The 20,045-nt window shown below is 42.8% G+C and overlaps 1 long non-coding RNA gene across 2 annotated transcripts in view; it reads right to left on the reverse strand.

Annotated features, from left to right (window-relative positions):
- Window positions 1-3,140: 3,140 nt before the first annotated feature.
- The window catches only part of LOC143674708 (uncharacterized), a 37,083-nt gene continuing 20,178 nt past the window's right edge, over window positions 3,141-20,045 (reverse strand). The window contains exons 2-3 of one of the 2 annotated variants that reach the window (XR_013171181.1): window positions 9,604-9,750; window positions 3,141-3,700 (exon numbers count right to left, since the gene is read on the reverse strand). This is a non-coding gene — a long non-coding RNA (uncharacterized LOC143674708). The remainder of the gene's footprint in view (window positions 3,701-9,603; window positions 9,751-20,045) is intronic. The other variant, XR_013171182.1, reaches the window with a different exon arrangement.

Below are 20,045 nucleotides of genomic sequence, written 5' to 3' on the forward strand. Positions count from 1 at the left end.
CGATCTGAGGAGACTTCCCCTAATGAGTGGAGTTACCCAGGTAAAGAAGAATGGTGCACGTGCTGAGACAGAGGGAACCACGTTTGCAAAGGCCCTGGGATTGAGGGAACATGGTGCTTTTGAGAGCTAAAGAAGCCGGTGTGTCCACAGTGGGGAGAGCAATGGGGAAAGAAAGGAAGCTGTAGGGATTAGGATCAGCAGGGCCCACCCTGTAGCATTCTATAGGACATTATTAATGATTTTGATTGAATCCTAAAAACAGCAGAGAAGTTGTTGGGGCGGGGGCGGAGATTCAGATTAACATTTGAAAAGGTTATTGTAGCTGCAGTGTGCAAAATGGAATGGAAGGAAGTGAGCATGTTTCAGAGGATATTGCAATAGTTTATAGTGGCTTGGACAGAGGAAGTGAAAATGGGATACACAGGAGGACTGGCAGATCCAAAAGATGTCTAGAAGCCAAGTTTGATAGGTCATGGCTTGAAATTGGATGGTGAGGGAGAGGGAGGCATCCGCAATGATGCCTGGGGTCTCTAACCTGCCTGGGGTCGGGGGACATTAGCTGAGATGGGAGCAGTGACCCGGGATGCAAAGCACCTGCGTCTGTGCCTGTACAGAGAAGGTGCTGGGCAGCTGGTGCAGACTCTGAATCTCAAATGGTCATTAGTCCCATTTAAAATTGAAGACCAGAGATAAAGCCAAGCTTGAGCCAAGAGATAATCATCAGGCCGCTTCTTTAATGGCTGCTGGACAGATCTGACCTGGGAAAGAGAGATGATTATGAGGGCCTGCCCCAGGGAACAGCACAGTTAGTCCCAAGATAAGGGGGTGCAGCCATCCCAAGCTAACCCCAGCGAACTGTGGGGCCCAGTCAATACCTCACTAAGCAGCAGGGGCCCATTTCAGAGTCAGAGAGCCGAGAACACCTTACACTCGTCAAAAGAGATCATAAAAATGATCTTTCAGCTCTTCTTGCCTGAGCCTACAGCCTGCAGTGGGCACAAGTAGTCAGCTGGGCTATTTTGAGGGTCTTAGCATTGGTCACTTAGTGGCTAGAGCTGTGATTCTCAACCAGGAGAGACTTTGCCCCTAGGGGACATTTGGCAATGATTGGAGATATTTTTGAGTGTCACGATTGGGGGTATTCTTGGCATCTGCTGGGTAGGGGCCAGGGATACTGCCACACATCCTATGCACACACTACCCCCACAACAAAGAATCACATGGCCAATAGCCGAAGATTGAGAAAGCCCGGGTTAGAGATGAGGCACTGAAGTCAGGCAGGCCTGGGTTCGATTCCTGGCTTTCCCATACACTGGTGGTTGATCTTGATCTTGGGCAACTTGCCTGACCTCTCTGAGCCTCAATTTCCCCATCTGTCAAATGGAGTTAATAGGAATACCCACCTCTAAAAGATGATATTGAGAATTATATAAGATAATTGACAATAAAGAGCCTGAAGCAAGCATTGCACTCATCATCCAATTGAGCAGCAGCTGGGTTGGACTTACTCTAGATCCACCCCCGCCCCAAACCAACACAGCATCTTGCATTGCCAGATACTCTCAAATCCTGGAGAAAGGGGAGTAGAGTGGTAAGAATGAGGACCCTGGAGTCAGTTTTGAGTCTGGGCTCTGCCACCTACCAGCAGGCAGACCTTAGGCAAATTTCTCACATCTTAAAGCCTCAGTGTCCTCATCTGTGAAATGGGAACAAACATGGTACCCATCACATAAGGCTGTTGTGAAGCCTCAAGTAGCTAATATTTGTAAATGTCTAGGCACAGTATCTGGTACATGGTGAGGCCTTGATAAAAGTGATGCAGTGATACAATGGATGAAAAGAATCAATGCTTGCCTTACTTCCTAGCCACAAGCAAGCTATCAACCCAAACTTAAACCTTTGAACTCAAAGCTTACAGGAATAGTCCCATTTCAAATGCTCTCTTATGGTCCCTATGAAACTCACCTTTATCAGACTTTACAAACCCCTATTTTCATTTCAGAAAATATGGTCCCTGTCTGAATATTAATAACAGTGGCTGCTTACGGAGAGCCTGTTTATAGAGTGGACAGCCCCTGTGATAAGCACTGCTCAGGTGGGGTTTCTAACCCTCTGACGATCTTGTGCCATGGGTTCTGTTAGGATCTCCATTGTTCAGACGAGGACACTGAGGCTCAAAAAGACTCTGTGATTTGCTCAGGGTCATACAGAAAGCAGAGGAAGTGAGATTTGAATCCAGCTCTGCCTAACTCCAAAACCCACCCTGTTTTTATGACTGCACAATTTCCTAAATATTATAGCAGGTGATGTTAGTTGTCCTCAGAATATTAAATAACATTGAAACAGGTGGCTAAACAATTATTCCACTTGCAGTTCTTTTCTTAATCTTCAGAGCAAGGGAAAGCCACAGGTGGATGGCAAGTAGGCCCTCAAAACCCTTCCAGCCCTTGGCAAACGGCTTTTTCACTACAACAGCCCAGGCTCAGGTTCAGGGCCTTGGCAGAACAGTATTGAGACTGAATTTGTTAACTTTATTTCACTCTTTTTAAAGTTATTGTTATAGTTATCTTCTATTTATGGTGTGATCCTGGTTTTCCAGATATGGTACTGATGCAAGCTTGTCTTTTAAAATAAATTTAAGTAAGAGGAGTAAATAGATTTAAAGAAATTACAACAAATGAGTACGCAATCATAGGTGGATATGACAAAAACCATACTAGTGGAACCGAGTGAGAAACACTGCAGTCTTGGTTGATCTTGTTAGAGAGTGGGACAATAAAACCCAAACCCCACCTCACATAGGGTCCCAAACTTGGAAGCACTAAGATTGGAAAAAAGTAGACGGCAAAAGTTTCTAGTTGGATATAGAATGAGGCTAGAGAATGAGGAGCAGTTGCTTAATATGTGCAGAATATTAAACGTTTGGAAATGGATAGAATTGACAATAGCACATTATTATGAACATAATTAATATTATTATTAATATTAATAATATTAATATTAATTGTGGGTGAATGTGGTGGAAAGGAGAAGTTTAGAGTTATGTAGGTTACCAGAAGGAAAGCTGGAGGTTAAAGCATGGGAACGTATAACACAGTGAATCTTGTGGTGGACAATGACTGTGCTTAACTGTACAAATATTAAAAAAATTAAAAAGTTCTTTCATGAACTAGAACAAATGTACAACACTATTACAAAGAGTTAATAATGGAGGGATATATGGGGAAAATGTACCTATTGCAAATATGGACTATAGTTAACTGTAATATCTTAATATTTCGTCATCAGCTGTACCAAATGTACCACACTAATACTACTAACAGTGGGGGTGTTCTTGTTTGCTAACTGCCAGAATGCGATATACCAGAAACACAGCAGCTTTTAAAAGGGGAGATTTCTTAAGTTGCAAGCTTACAGTTCTAAGCCTGTGAAAATGTCCAAATTAAAGCAAGGCCATAGAAATGTCCAATCTCAGTCATCCAGGAAAAGATACCTCAGTTCAAGAAGGCCAATGAAGTTCAGGGTTTCTCTTTCAACTGAAAAGGCACATGGCAAACATGGTGACGTCTGCTAGCTTTCTCTCCAGGCTCCTGTTTCATGAAGCTTCCCCAGAGGTGTTTTCCTTCTTCATCTCCAAAGGTCTCTGGCTGCATAGGCTCTCGTGGTTCTCGCAGCTCTGAGGCTCTCTCCAAAATGTTTCCTGTTTTAAAGGATTCCAGTAAAGTAATCAAGATCCACCTGGAATGGGTGGCATCGCCTCTCCCTCTAATCAAAAGTTAATACCCATAATTGGGTGAGTCACATCTCCGTGAAGATAATCTAATCAAATCTCCAATCTACAGAGCTGAATAGGGATCAAAAAAAAAAAAATGGCTGCCTCCACAAGACAGGTCAGGATTAAACCACGGCTTTTCTAGGGTACATAATCCTTTCACACCAGCACAGGGGGGGCCTAAGGGGTATGGCATGTTTTGGGTTTTTTAATTTTCATCTCTTTGTCAGGAATAATGAAAATGTTCTAAAATTGATCATGGTGATGAATGCACAACTATGTAATGATACTGTGAGCCATTGATTGTATACTTAGGATGGTTTGGATGGTGTGTGAATATATCTCAATAAAATTGCATTTAAAAAAAGTCTCTGAGTTGAGGGACAGAGAGAATGCTAGAGGAAACTTTGGGGAGCTCCATGAAGGGGTGGAAAGGAATGTAGCAGTTACCTTGGAAGTTAAAACCACAGAATAACGATGTAGTGAATTTTTTAAAAATATCTTTTTAAAATTAAAAATTTCCCTGAAAATAAAAAAAAGAATAGGATTTCAAATAGCACTACTTCAGGAGTTTCGAGACCCTGCAACATGGTGACACGTTGGAGATACAGGATCTAAGCATCAGAGCGTGTGAGAAACCTGCAGTCAGAGGCAGAGTGGGGACTAGATCTCAGTCCTAGAAGCAGAAGCCACTTCCTCCAGCACAGACAGGCATCAGGGTCCTTCTCATTCCTGGAGTCCAAGGTTAGGTTTGCCTTGCAGGACTTGGGGATTAAATGAAATAACCCATGTCAGTGGGCTTAGCTGAGTGCATGACACCCAGCAAGAGCTAATTGTTAGTGATTATTATTTATGCTCCCGGTGGTTTTGAAAGGGCATGCGAAATAAATATCTTTGAATCTCATAAAAACGCATTTCCAAGCACCTACATCAAGGCCCATAAAGCTAGAAATAAAATAGTATCTTTAAAATGCAACCCTGGACTAATTTAGTCACTTGACTCCCCTTGCTAATATCAAGAACTTTTTGTTGGTTGGTGTGCCTGTTTTTTAATGTGCATGGGTTATTGAGGCTCCAGATTCTACAAAGGGTCTCAAATTATTCTTCCTTCTGGGGTCAGTATAGTAAGAAGTGCCCAAGGCATCAGGCAGCTGTTACTGGTGAAGACCACACCACCAAAAAATCATGGGAAGTCCCCTCCAACCTCATCTGTTGTGCCATTCAATTTTTTCTAGAACAAGACCAAGGAGCCAGACTGCCAGCAGAGCATGTGGTTCAGGTTTTGCATAGACCTGCGCTGGAACCCAACTCCTGCCTCCTAGCAGCTGTGGGACCTCACTTGTTTGAGTCTCAGTTTCCTTGGCCATGAAATCACATGTTAATAATACTAAGCTCAATACATGATTTTTTTAAATTTAATTTTTTTGTCTTTTCAGTATATGTCAAATGCTATCATTAATATTATTAAAAGCACAACAAGCTTAAGATCAGAAGGTGATAAATAAAAGAGGAAAAATATTGGGGTTTGAGGAGGGGTCCATCAGTTATATCACTTGTTCCCACGTCCCAGCTGTGCCACTTGATTGGGTGACTTGTGCAGCTCACTCAGCTCTCTGAGCCAGTTTTCCTGTCTGTAAAATGGGTCCACATTACCCTAAATGAGTTAACCAATGGACAAGCACAGTGATAAACCAAACTAGACTTGTGCAGCTCACTCAGCTCTCTGAGCCAGTTTTCCTGTCTGTAAAATGGGTCCACATTACCCTAAATGAGTTAACCAATGGACAAGCACAGTGATAAACCAAACTAGACCTGTTCCTTATAGCTGTGATCCCTTTCCAGACAGAATTTTCAACATTCCATAAATATTTATTGAGCTTCAACCATAATTTTTTTTTAAAAAAAAGGGATGCATTCTGGGTGGGCCATGGTGGCTCAGCAGGCAGAGTTCTTGCCTGTCATGCCGGAGACCTGGGTTCGATTCCCAGTGCCTGCTCATGCAAAAAAAAAAAAAGGATGCATTCTGATATTTCATATATATTTTTTTGTTCTATTATTCTATTCTATTCCTTTTAAAGGGGAGGTAAAAAGCTGATAGGAACTGAGCTAGTCACTTGCTCTGCCCTCAGCATTTCCGGACCTCTGCCTCTCATGCACACGGTAGGAGTGCCTTCGCCCCCTAGTGGTCGAGTAGAGCCATGTGCTGGTGCTGACCAATGAACTGGGGGCAGAAAACACACATGCCACCTTTAGGCCAGAGCATTTAATACCTGGGGCCATATCCTCCACACCTGCAGCTTTCCCTCTAGTAAGGTGACATCAGCCTGGCTCCGGGCACGGCTACAGGCAGCAGAGCCTTCTGCACATACGGATTGGTGGCATTATGCAGGAAGTTTAAACAAGAGATTAACGTGTGCTGTGTGTCACTGCGGCACAGCTAACACTAACCTGGTTGATGCATTAACTAGATTGACTTCATGACCCTCTAATGCCACGTGGCCCAAGAGAGATATCGCGAAGCCACACATGTATGAGTTTTCTAGTAGCCATATTTTTTAAAAAAAACAATTAATTTTAATAATATATTTCATTTAACCCTACATACTCCAAATATTATCATTTCAACTTGTAATCATTATTTCGTAAATTCTTCCTGAGATACACTGCATTTTATTTTACATACCAAATCTTCGTAATCTCTGGTGTATAATTTATATTTCCAGTACATCTCAATCTAGACCAACTGCCCTTTAAGTACACCCGAAGGCCTGGCCAACGACCCTCAGTTTGAAACACATGCTTCTAAGGCACCCTGAATAAATCCATTTTTATCCTTATCAAAGAATCTTTCAGAAAAAAGCAGTGTCTCATAAAACAGGCTGTGGCTAGATTTCATATCTCTGTTTCCTGATTTAGTCGGCAGTGGGGCAATTCTCCTTCCAGCGTTACCACTGGCTGCCATTTCCCTCCCTTTAGCTAATCCATCTCCCCACGGCATGTACGCAAGCCCTCTCCCAAAGACAAAAGAAATCAGGCCTTCCCAGAGGCACACATGGAAAAGAAAAAGAAAACTCTTGACTATTTAAAATGTTTTCAGCAACCCCAGTATTCCAGGGGCAGAAATCCTCTAATCTCTGGAGGTGGGGGGTAGGCACATAGGGTGCTTCCACCAGAGAGGAAGGGTGGGAACTAGGAGCTTCTAGATGATAAGGAATCGGGGTAGGGGAGATGAGACTGAAGCATTGGAGCTTGAGCTCATTCCTTGGGGCCGACGGAATTCCCTTTGACTCGATATTGGCTGGGGTACAGGATCAGGCAAATGTTAATTACTTTTAAATTCATTTGTGATTATATGTAGATGTGTTGGTGTTGTTAAAATGGGATGATACCGCACCTCCTGTTTAGGAAACCTGCTTCTTCAATTTACCAATATGTCAGGTGCATTTTTCCATGAAATTAAATATTCTCCTACCTCATCCTTCTGAACAGCTGAATCGTATTTGTTTAAATGGACAAATCACAATTTATTTACCCAGTCGCCTACTGTTGGACATTTAGGACGTTTCCAGTTGTTAATTACATTTGACAAACAATTTCTCACCCTCATAGTACTTCAGCTAGGACAGAAGGAGGGCTCGGGATAAATTCAGATGGAGAGAAGGCTGAAGGCGTGATGTACCCCAAGTATCCTTCAGGCAAACTGGGGTTTTGCCCCCTAAGATGCCAACTCATGTGGAGGGGCAGAGGGCACTACAAGGAGAGCTGAGTAAAATGGGGGAAAGAGCGTTGGAGATGGATGGCCTTAGGTGGCATCAGGTCCTGCCACTGACTAGCTCTGTGGACCTCTTCCTGCACCTCAGTTTCCTTATTTGGAAAATGAGGATAATAATACCAACCCCTTGGGGAGTTGTTGTGAAGCTGTTGTGAAGATTAAATTAGACTGTGAATTCTGGTTAAATAAAACAGACAGAGCTCTGTTTCTCCTGAAACACCACTAACATGAAGGCAGAGGGACTTTTTTTAAAAAAAAAAAAACAACAAAAAGGACAATTAGCACAGAAAAGGAGATCACCAACATTTGGAAAGCAGAAAAGCAGACTGATGGGTAGAAACTGACTTAGTGGAACCCCAAACCTGAATCCTAAACTGCCAGTGGGGAAAGCTAGAAGTAACCCAGTTTCTGCTGCAGAGTCCCCCCCAAAGAGTCAGGAATTGGGAACAGCGATGACTGATAGAGGCCCAGGTGAGGAGGGGTTAAAGGCCCGAGTGGTTCTGTCCCCACCTGGCCTTTCCCTGCAGGCAGTTGCTGCTTCCAGCCGGACCACACCGTCAGGCCCTGGAGGACAGGTGTGGCGAGGTTGTCCCTCCATGGGCCCTGCAGCCTGCTCTGTGATGGGCGCTTTGATGCGGTCCAGATTTCCCGGGGGAAGGGGGAGGACACAGAAACACAGCAGAAGTAGGTATTTTCTGGGATGCCACGGCGAGTTAGAGACAAGGAGCAAAGCGCACCAGGAGCAGGTGATGGGCTGCCTCACCCAGGACATTTGCCCCAACCGTCCGCTTTAGGACAGGGACTCTGAGGGCAGAGAGCACCAGGACCTCACCTCAAATCCACAGTCTTTGGTGTGGCCACCTCCCCAGGCCCAGTTCTCTTTCTCAGTGGCTCCTTTTCTCTGCCTAGGTGGACAGCGGCCTTCTCCAGACCCCTGCACCAAGTTCTTTCTCTTTAGTCCTTGCTCAGAAGCGCAGGGACCGTCCTGCTCAGCAAGTGGCCAGACCCAGGAGCCTGAGCGTGGGACACTCCCACCCCTCGTTCAGGCTATTGCTTGCCCTCCTAGCTGCAAGCACGACACCCCCTTCCAGGAAATCACACTGAATTCTGTTCTCAGAAACCCAGCCGGTTGTCACATAAAGTGCCAGCTGATGTGGCTTCAGCCCTCCCAGAGGCAAATTTGCTTTCCTAGTCATCTGGGGAAAAAAAGAGAAAGAAAGAAAAGCAAACCAGCTTCTAAAACTCATAGGACTGTAGGTCTAATAGTGGACCCCTAGGCAAAAGGGCCATCAACCGACGAGAGAGTGCTCCTCAAACCTCACTCGCGATGGCCACCCTTCCCCCAAATAGGTCATGTCCACAGTGCTAAAGGCTGAATGGGAGAAGCAGGTGTTCCTGGCCCTGTCTGCCCACCTAGAGGCCAAGAGGGAAAGAACCTAAGGTTCATACCTCCACTGGCCAAAGGCCAAGTCATTTCAGCCCTGTGTCCCCTGTCCCTGAAGTTAACCAGATTTAGCAAATACAAATCCGGGAAACCCAGTTAAATTTGAATTTTAGATAAACAATCAATAATTTTTACCATCTCATGATGCAACATTTTGGGCATACATATACTTAACAAGTTTATTCCACTTGTTGATAAATCTGGGTTGCCTGGATTTTATCTGGCCACCTTGCCTGCCCCAAGCATAGAGCCTGGCACATATGAGGCACTCGTTGAAGGAGAGATTCCATTGCGCTTTGAACTGGAAGTGAAATCAAAGTTTCACATTTTATTGGGTCAGCATGACTTTTCTAGTTCCTGAAAGTGAGTTGTAATTACCAAAGTGAAACTGTTATTTTGACCAAAAGGGCCCAGAAAATCATGGACCTGCCTGAATTATGATCAAGAGGTAAGTCAAGGAGACCTACCCTTGACAGTTAACACGTGGAGCAGAAAAAGGCCGTATCCTCCCAGTACCCAACAAGTCCATACCCCAAGTCAATCATTCAACACATACTGATTGAGTGCCTGCTCTGTGCTATGCACTATCCAATAAACCCACGGCATTATTATTACCATTCTTCTTATTGTCTCCATTTGATCGAAGAAAAAAATTTAGGTCCAGAGAGGTGAGGTGACTTATCCAAAGTAATGCACCCAAATGTATCTCACACTCGACCCTTGTTCTTTCCACTGGGTGAGTCTGTAGAAGTATGAGGCATTCTGGATAATGGAGGCATCAAGAGCAGAAGGAATTAGTTAAGTACAGCCCACATACAGAGCCTGCAGCCCCCAGCCATCACCCAACATTATCATTTTCTCTCTCTTTTTTTTCACATGGGCAGGCACCGGGAATTGAACCCGGGTCCTCGGGCTTGGCAGGCGAGCATTCTTACCTGCTGAGCTACCGTGACCTGCCCATCATTTTATCTCTTAATATCTCAGATCCATCACTTTGCTCTCTCTTAATCACCACCTCCCTAGCCTAGGCCACCCTCAGCTCTTGTCTCAACCACAGCAGTAACCCCCAGGGTGCCCCATCTCTCACTCCCCTCCAGTCTGCTCTCCACATAGCAGGCAGACTGATCTACCTGAAAGGTAAATACAATCGTGCCACCTCTCTGCTTAAAACCCTCCCACAGCTGTCCACTGCTTTAGAAAAACAACAAAACTCCTAACCATGGCCTACAAGGTTCTACATGGTTTGTTCCTACTGACTTTTCCATCTTCACCTCACTTCTTTTACTCCTTCTGCTTGTACAAGTCAGCATTTTGGGTTATCTGTTGCTGCATAACAAATCACCCCCAAACTTACTGCCTTAAAACAACTCCCATTTTATACTCTCTCTTGGTCCAGGGGTTAACTGGGCTCAGCAGAGTGGTTCTTCTGTTACAAGTTCTTCTGTCTGGGGTTGCAGACATCTGTGGTCTTGACAGGGCTTCCAAAATGGCCCATTCACATGACTAGTGGTTGAAGCTGGCTGTAGCCTGGGACTTCAACTGAAGTTACAACTGGGACTTGGGCTTCTCACAGCATGCCAGCTGGATTCTGAGTGTGTGTCTTAGGAGTGAGAATTCCAAAAGGCAAAAAGCAGAATCGTCCAGCTCTTACAGACTAAGCCTATAATTGACAGAGCATCACATCTGCTATTTTGGGATGGGAGGACGGCTGAGACAGCGATTCAGTGGGTAAGTGACATGGGTGAGTCTTCTGCACCACAAAGGGTGGCCCTGGTTGCAAAAGCTGAGGAACTGAGAAGCAGAGAACTGGAGACCATCTGACTGGTGCAAATAGCCTAACGCAGAAGCCCGGAGCCCTCAGGAGTAGATGGACAGGGACACTGGGTATAGGAAGTAAGCCAAGCTGCCTTCCTTGGACACACTATCCTCACCAGTGCAGCACAGCCCCGCGACCCGTGACTCACCCCACACCCCACGCACCTGACCCCATCACTCAACTCACCCCCACTCCCGTACTCCAAGCAACCCCGCCCAACTGCCAATACCTAGTGCACGCATACCCACCAGACACCCCCACCTCAAGCTCATGCACACCTGCCCCAGCCCAACCCACCTGTTCTACGTAAGCACAGCCTTGCCCTACCCCCCTGAGCCCTACCTCCCAGTCCCTGTCCCCTGCAGGCAGTAGCTAGTGCATAAAGGCTGTGGCCACTTACCTCCATACCTGGGCTACATCTGCCCTCAAACCATGCAGTTGCAAAGCTCCCCTGCCCCGCCCCCAGCTCTGTGCACAAGTATATCAGTTATAGCACTCCCAGATCTGTGCCTGCACATGCCCCCGAGCCTTGCCCCCCAGCTCTGGGAAAGTTCTGACCTGCATAGCCAGGCCACTTCTGTCCTCAACCCACACAGGCGCAATGTCTATCCACTGCCCTAGCTCTGCACATGTGCACAAAAGTCCCCACACCCTTGCCCACCAGACCCGTGCACAGCTAAACACACACAGCCCCCCACTGATGGGTGCCCACACTCACAGGCATCAGTATAACATCCGTAACCTGCACCTATATCTGTGCTGCAACGCATCACTGCACTGTTGTGCCCCACTCCATGCCTGGCATCCTGCTCCACATCCATCCCACAAACACAAGGCCTTAGACTACTGAAGGAAATCAACTTCCAAAGTGAAACAATCAAGATATTTACATGTCGCAAAGATAGCAGAAGATCACTAAGCATATTATGATGCAGACAGATACAGCCCTGCCTAATGACCAAACACCAGAAGAGACACAGATGTTGGAACAACTAATCAAAGATGTTCATATAACTCTACTAAATAAAATAAACAGGATGGCTAATGACATAAAGGAGATCAAGAGGACACTAGAAGAGCATAAAGAGGAATTTGAAAGAATAAATAGAAAAAGAGCAAATATCAGAGATTAAAGGTGCTGTAGACAAAATAAAATAAATCCTAATAGGCCTACTCCAAGACACATACTAATCAGTCTGTCGAATGTTGGAGAGAAGCAGAAAATCCTGAAAGCAGCAAAAGAAAAACACTCTACTACATACAAAGGAAACCACATAAGACTGAGTTCAGACTACTCAACTGGCACCATGTAGGTGAGAAGGCAGTGGTATGATATATTTAAGATCCTGAAAGAGAAAGACTTCCAGCCAAGAAATTTGTACCCAGACAAACTGTCCTTCAAAACTGAGGGAGAGATTAAAATTCACACAGACATACAAATCCTGAAAGAATTTGTCAACAAGAGACTGGCTCTACAAGAAATAGTAAAGGGAGTTCTGTCAATTGAAAAAAAAATGACAGGAGAGGGAGGTCTGGAAGAGGGCACAGAATTGAAGAGTACCAGTGAGGGTAACTTAAAGGATAAACAGAGAAAGAGGGGAAAGAATATATAGATCTGACAAATAAAACTAAAGGATAAGATGGTGGATTCAAGAAATGTCTTTTCAGTAATAACTTTGAATGTTAATGGACTAAATTTACCAATTAAAAGATACAGATTGGCAGAATGGATTAAGAAATATAATCCAGCTATATGCTGCTTATAAGAGACTCATCGTGGACACAAGGATACAAATAGATTGAAAGTGAAAGGAGGGGAAAAGATGTTCCACGCAAGTTGTAACAAAAAAAAAAAAGCAAGATTAGCTATACTAATATTGGACAAAATAGACTTTAAATGTCAAGACACATAAGAGATTAAGAAGGACACTATATACTAATAAAAGGGGCAGTTCACCAAGAAGAAATACAATCATAAATATTTATGTTCTCAGTCACGGGGTTCTAAAGTACATGAGACAGACATTGGCAAAACTGAAGGGGATGACAGATGTTTCAGCAATAATTGTAGGCGACTTCAATACACCACTTTCCTCTATAGATAGATGAACCAGACAAAGGATCAACGAGGAAATAAAGAAGTTAAATAACTTTATAAATGAATTAAACTAACAGACATATATAGGTCATTATACCCCAAAACACCAGGATATACATTCTTCTCTAGTGCTCATGGAACATTCTCCAGAATAGATCATAAGCTGGCACACAAAACAGGTTTTCATAAATTTAAAAACATTTAAATATTCAAAGCACTTTCTCTGATCACAATGGAATGAAGCTGGATCTCAATAACCACCAAAGAACAAGAACATTCACAAATATATGGAGATTAAATAACACACTATTAAACAACCAGTCAAAGAAGAAATTGCTAGAGAAATCAGTAGCTATTTGGAGATGAATGAAAATGAGAATACAACATATCAGAGCTTATGGGATGTGGCAAAGGCTGTGCTGAGAGGGAAATGTATTTCCCTAAAAGCCTACATTAAAAAACTAGAAAGAACAAAAATCAAGGACTTAATTGCTCACCTAGATGAATTTGAGAAAGAACAGTAAACTAACCCCAAAGCAAATAGAAGATGAGAAATAACAAAGAGTAAAGCAGAGTTAAATGAATGGAAGAACAAAAGTACAATAGAAAGAATCAATAAAATGAAAAGCTGATTCTTTGAGAAAATCAATAAAATTGATGGGCCACTAGCAAGACTGACAAAGAAAAAAGAGAGAGGATGCAAATAAACAAAATCAGAAATGAGAAGGGGTGCATTACCACAGCCCCTGTAGAAATAAAATAAATCATAAGAGGATATTATGAACAACTATATGCCAACAAACTAGACAACTTAGATGAAATGGACAAATTCCTGGAAACACAAAAACAAGCTACACTGATTCAGGAAGAAATAGAAGATCTCAACAAACCAATCACAAGTAAAGAGATTCAATCAGTCTCAAAAATTTGCCTACAAAGAAAAGCCCAGAGCCAGATGGCTTCACAGAGGAATTTTATCAAATATTCTAAAAAGAACTAACACCAATTCTGCTCAAACTTTTCAAAAAAAACTGAGGAAAAAGGAACACTACCTATCTCATTTTATGAAGCTAATTATCATTTTAATACCAAAAGTGGGTTAAAAGATGCTATAAGAAAGGAAAACTACAGGCCAATCTCCCTAATGAACATAGATGCAAAAATTCTCAACAAAATACTAGCAAATCGAATCCAACACACATTAAAAGAATTATACGTGGTAGAATGCTTGCCTTCCATGCGGGAGACCCAGGATCGATTCCCCATCCATGCACTCAAAAAAATACATATTGCAAAAAAAATAAAAGAGAATTGTACACCACGACCAAGTGAGATTTATACCAGGAATGCAAGGATGGTTCAATACAAGAAAATCAATTAACATAATACAGCACATTCACAAATGGAAAAGGAAAAATAAAATGATCATCTGTCTTGGTGCTGAAAAAGCATTCGACAAAATTCAACATCCTTTTCTGATTAAAAAAAAACACTTCAAAAGATAGGAATCAAAGGTAACTTCCTCAATATGATAAAGGGCATATACAAAAAGACAATAGCCAGCATTGTATTCAATGGAGAGAGACTTAAAGCTTTTCCCCTAAGATCTGGAATGAGAAAAGGATGCCCACTGTCACCACTATTATTCAACATTGTACTAGAAGTTCTAGCTAGAGCAATCAGGCAGAACAAAGAAAGAAAAGGCACCAAATTGGAAAGGAAGTGAAACTTTCATTATTTGCAAATGACATGATACTATACTTGGAAAATCCTGCGAAATCTACAACAAAGTTGTTTGAGCTAATAAAAAAATTCAGCAAGATGGTGGGATATAAAATTAATGGGCAAAAATCAGTAAAGTTTCTGTACACAAGCAATGACCTAACTGAGGAGTTAGTTAAGGAAAAAATTCCATTCAAAATAGCAACTAAAAGAATTAAATACTTAGGAATGAACTTAGCTAGGGATGTAAAGGAGTTGTACACAGAAAACTAGATAACGTTGCTAAAAGAAATCAAAGAAGATCTAAATAGGTGGAAAGACATTCCCTGCTCATGGACAAGAAGGTTAAATATAGTTAAGATGTCAATTCTACCCAAATTGATCTATAGATTCAATGTACTACCAATAAAAATTCCAACAACCTACTTTGAAGACTTGGAAAAGCTAGTTACCAAATTCCTCTGGAAGGGAAAGAGATCCTGAATAGCTAAAAGCATCCTAAAAAAGAAGAACGAAGTAGGAGGATTAACAGTTCCTGACTAATACCTATTATAGGGTGCATGGATGGTTCAGTGGTAGAAAGCTTGCCTTCCATGCAGGAGACCTGGATTCGATTCCCGGATGATGCACACACCCCTCCCCCACCAAAAAAAAAACTTATTATAAAGCCACAGTGGTCAAAATAGCATGGTATTGGCACAAAGTTAGAAGTATTGACCAATGTAATTGAATCGAGAGTGCAGAAATAGACACCAAATCTATGGTCAACTGATTTTTAAGAAGGCCCCCAAATCCACTGAATTGGGACAAAATAGTCTTTTCAATAAATGTGCATGGGATAATTGGATATCAATAGCTAAAGGAATGAAAGAGGACCCTTACCTTACACCCTATACAAAAATTAACTCGAAGTGGATCAAACACTTAAATATAAGAACTAGCACCACAAAGCTTCTAGAAGAAAACATAGGGAAACATATTCAAGACCTAGTAATAGGAGGTGGTTTCCTAAACTTTACACCCAAAGCACAAGCAACAAAATAAGAAACCAAAAAAATGGGAGCTCTCTTTCTCCGCCGGCCCGCCGCGTGGCGCCCACGCCCCGCAGCAGCCGACCCGCCCGCCCTCCTTCTCCCCTCTCTTTCTCCGCCGGCCCGCCACGCGGCGCCCACACCCCGCAGCAGCCGACCCGCCCGCCCTCCTTCTCCCCTCTTCCCCCTCCTGCTCCGGCGGCTCTCCAACCACCACGGTGCCCTCTTCCGCCTTCACTGGCTCCTCCGCCACCAGCCTCGACAGCCTTGCCGCCCTCACCTTTCCTCCTCCAGAACAGCTACTGGGGGAGTGGAGACAATACAGAGCAGCTCCCGGAGCCACGACGGAGATCAAAGGGACAGCGTACCCCATCCTGGAACGGCTGACTGTCTGGGAGAACCAGCTGCGGTGAGAACACCGAGGGACGTGGGCTTTCCTGGGCGGGACGGCAAGCGGCCGGAGTCCCTCCCTTCCTCCTTCCCAGGCCAGCTGGCAGAATTGGGCAGGCAGTCCCCTCAGGCCGCGGCGGCTGGCGTCCCCACCACGCGAGGCCCCCCGGACCAACTGAAAGAGTTGGGTCAGAAATCCCCAGACTGCGGAGAACGGTGACCAGGGGGTCCCTTCCAAACACGTGACTCCCCGGTCCGCCTGGGAACAGTGCACTCTCCCGGGCTGCGACAGCTGGCGCCCTTCCGCCACGTTTGGCGCCCCGGGCCGACTAGGAAATTTGGTCGGGCGCTCTCACGTGCTGCAGCGGCCAGCGACCCTCCCCGCATTCGGACCCCCGGGCCGGCTGGCACTCTTCCAAGACGCTTCAGCTGCCAAACCTCCCCTACAGCGAGAGTTTTCCAGAGTTAAAGGACCCACAGCAACTTTTACTGGTGGATCCCGTAGACAAACGTGTGCCACGAGCGCCACCTACTGGGCAGGATAAGAAAAACAGAATCCAGAGATTTCACAGAAAAATCTTACAACCTGTGGGGTCCAACACTCAGGGAAATCTGACTAAATGCCCAGACGCCAGCAGAAGATAACGGATCACGCTCAGAAAATTGAAAATATGGCCCAGTCAAAGGAACAAACCAATAGTTCAAATGAGATACAGGAGCTGAAACAACTAATGCTGAATATACGAACAGAAATGGAAAACCTCTTCAAAAACGAAATCGATAAATTGAGGGAGGACATGAAGAAGACATGGGCTGAACATAAAGAAGGAATAGAAAAACTGAAAAAACAAATCACAGAGCTTATGGAAGTGAAGGATAAAGTAGAAAAGATGGAAAAAACAATGGATACCTACAATGATAGATTTAAAGAGACAGAAGATAGAACTAGTGATTTGGAGGATACAACATCTGAATTCCAAAAAGAAACAGAAACTATCCGGAAAAGAATGGAAAAATTCGAACAGGGTATCAGGGAACTCAAGGACAATATGAACCGCACAAATATACGTGTTATGGGTGTCCCAGAAGGAGAAGAGAAGGGAAAAGGAGGAGAAAAACTAATGGAAGAAATTATCACTGAAAATTTCCCAACTCTTATGAAAGACCTAAAATTACAGATCCAAGAAGTGCAGCGCACCCCAAAGAGATTAGACCCAAATAGGCATTCCCCAAGACACTTATTAGTTAGAATGTCAGAGGTCAAAGAGAAAGAGAGGATCTTGAAAGCAGCGAGAGAGAAGCAATCCATCACATACAAGGGAAACCCAATAAGACTATGTGTAGATTTCTCAGCAGAAAGCATGGAAGCTAGAAGACAGTGGGATGATATATTTAAGTTACTAAAAGAGAAAAACTGCCAACCAAGACTCCTATATCCAGCAAAATTGTCCTTCAAAAATGAGGGAGAAATTAAAACATTCTCAGACAAAAAGTCATTGAGAGAATTTGTGACCAAGAGACCAGCTCTGCAAGAAATACTAAAGGGAGCACTAGAGTCAGATACAAAAAGACAGAAGAGAGAGATACGGAGAAGAGTGTAGAAAGAAGGAAAGTCAGATATGATATATATAATACAAAAGACAAAATGGTAGAGGAAAATATTATCCAAACAGTAATAACTCTAAATGTTAATGGACTGAATTCCCCAATCAAAAGACATAGACTGGCAGAATGGATTAAAAAACAGGATCCTTCTATATGCTGTCTACAGGAAACGCATCTTAGACCCAAAGATAAATATAGGTTGAAAGTGAGAGGTTGGGAAAAGATATTTCATGCAAATAACAACCAGAAAAGAGCAGGAGTGGCTATACTAATATCCAACAAATTAGACTTCAAATGTAAAACAGTTAAAAGAGACAAAGAAGGACACTATATACTAATAAAAGGAACAATTAAACAAGAAGACATAACAATCATAAATATTTATGCACCGAACCAGAATGCCCCAAAATACGTGAGGAATACACTGCAAACACTGAAAAGGGAAATAGACACATATACCATAATAGTTGGAGACTTCAATCCACCACTCTCATCAATGGACAGAACATCTAGACAGAGGATCAATAAAGAAATAGAGAATCTGAATATTACTATAAATGAGCTAGACTTAACAGACATCTATAGGACATTACATCCCACAACAGCAGGATACACCTTTTTTTCAAGTGCTCATGGATCATTCTCAAAGATAGACCATATGCTGGGTCACAAAGCAAGTCTTAACAAATTTAAAAAGATTGAAATCATACACAACACTTTCTCGGATCATAAAGGAATGAAGTTGGAAATCAATAATAGGCGGAGTGCCAGAAAATTCACAAATACATGGAGGCTCAACAACACACTCTTAAACAACAAGTGGGTCAAAGAAGAAATTGCAAGAGAAATTAGTAAATACCTAGAGGCGAATGATAATGAAAACACAATATATCAAAACTTATGGGACGCAGCAAAGGCAGTGCTGAGAGGGAAATTTATTGCCCTAAATGCCTTTACCAGAAAAGAAGAAAAGGCAAAAATGCAGGAATTAACTGTCCACTTGGACGAACTGGAGAAAGAACAGCAAACTAATCCCAAAGCAAGCAAAAGGAAAGAAATAACAAAGATTAGAGCAGAAATAAATGGAATTGAAAACATGGAAACAATAGAGAAAATCAATAAGACCAGAAGTTGGTTCTATGAGAAAATCAATAAGATTGATGGGCCCTTATCAAGATTGACAAAAAGAAGAAGAGAGAGGATGCAAATAAATAAGATCAGAAATGGAAGAGGAGACATAACTACTGACCTCACAGAAATAAAGGAGGTAATAACAGGATACTATGAACAACTTTATGCTAATAAATACAACAATTTAGATGAAATGGATGGGTTCCTGGAAAGACATGAACAACCAACTTTGACTCAAGAAGAAATAGATGACCTCAACAAACCAATCACAAGTAAAGAGATTGAATTAGTCATTCAAAAGCTCCCTAAAAAGAAAAGTCCAGGACCAGACGGCTTCACATGTGAATTCTATCAAACATTCCAGAAGGAATTAGTACCAACTCTCCTCAAACTCTTCAAAAAAATGGGAACTCCTCAAAACCAAGTGCTTCTGCATCTCAAAAGACTGAAAAAGTTGAAGAGGTGGCCAACTCAATGGGTAAAAATATTTGGAAATCACACATCAGACAAAGGTTTGATATCCTGTATACATAAATAAATCATACAACTCAACAACAAAAGAACAAAGAACCCAATTATAAAAAGGGCTAAAGACATGAATAGGCATTTTTCTGAAGAGCAAATACAGATGGCTCAAAAGCACATGAACAGATGCTTGTTTTCATTAGCTATAAGGGAAATGCAGATCAAGACTACAATGAGCTACCACCTCACACCTATAAGAATGGCTGCTATTAAACAAAACAGAAAACTATAAACGGTGGAGAGGATGTGGAGAAATTGGGACACTTATGCACTGCTGGTAGGGAAGTATAATGGTACAGCTGCTATGGAAGACATTTTGGCAGTTCCTTAAGAAACTAAATATTAAGCTGCCCTATGACCCAGCAATACCACTACTTGGTATATACCCAGAAGAGCTGAAAGCAATGACACAAACAGGCATTTGCACACCCATGTTCATGGCAGCATTATTCACAGTCGCCAAAAGATGGAAACAATCCAAATGCCCATCAATAGATGAGTGGATAAACAGAATGTGGTACATACATACGATAGAATATTATCAACATTAATAATGATGAAATGATGTCTCGAAGCACATGAAAAGATGGACGAGCCTTGAGGACATAATGCTGAGTGAAATAAGCCAGACACAAAATGATACTCTACGACTCCTCTTCTATGACCATGGTAAAGGTAAAATCAGAGGCTTATAATACAGAATATAGGGGACTTAGAGATTCACAGAAGCTAGAGATGG

The sequence above is a fragment of the Tamandua tetradactyla genome, chromosome 2 (assembly GCF_023851605.1).
Source record: "Tamandua tetradactyla isolate mTamTet1 chromosome 2, mTamTet1.pri, whole genome shotgun sequence".
NCBI classification, from domain to species: Eukaryota; Metazoa; Chordata; class Mammalia; order Pilosa; family Myrmecophagidae; genus Tamandua; species Tamandua tetradactyla.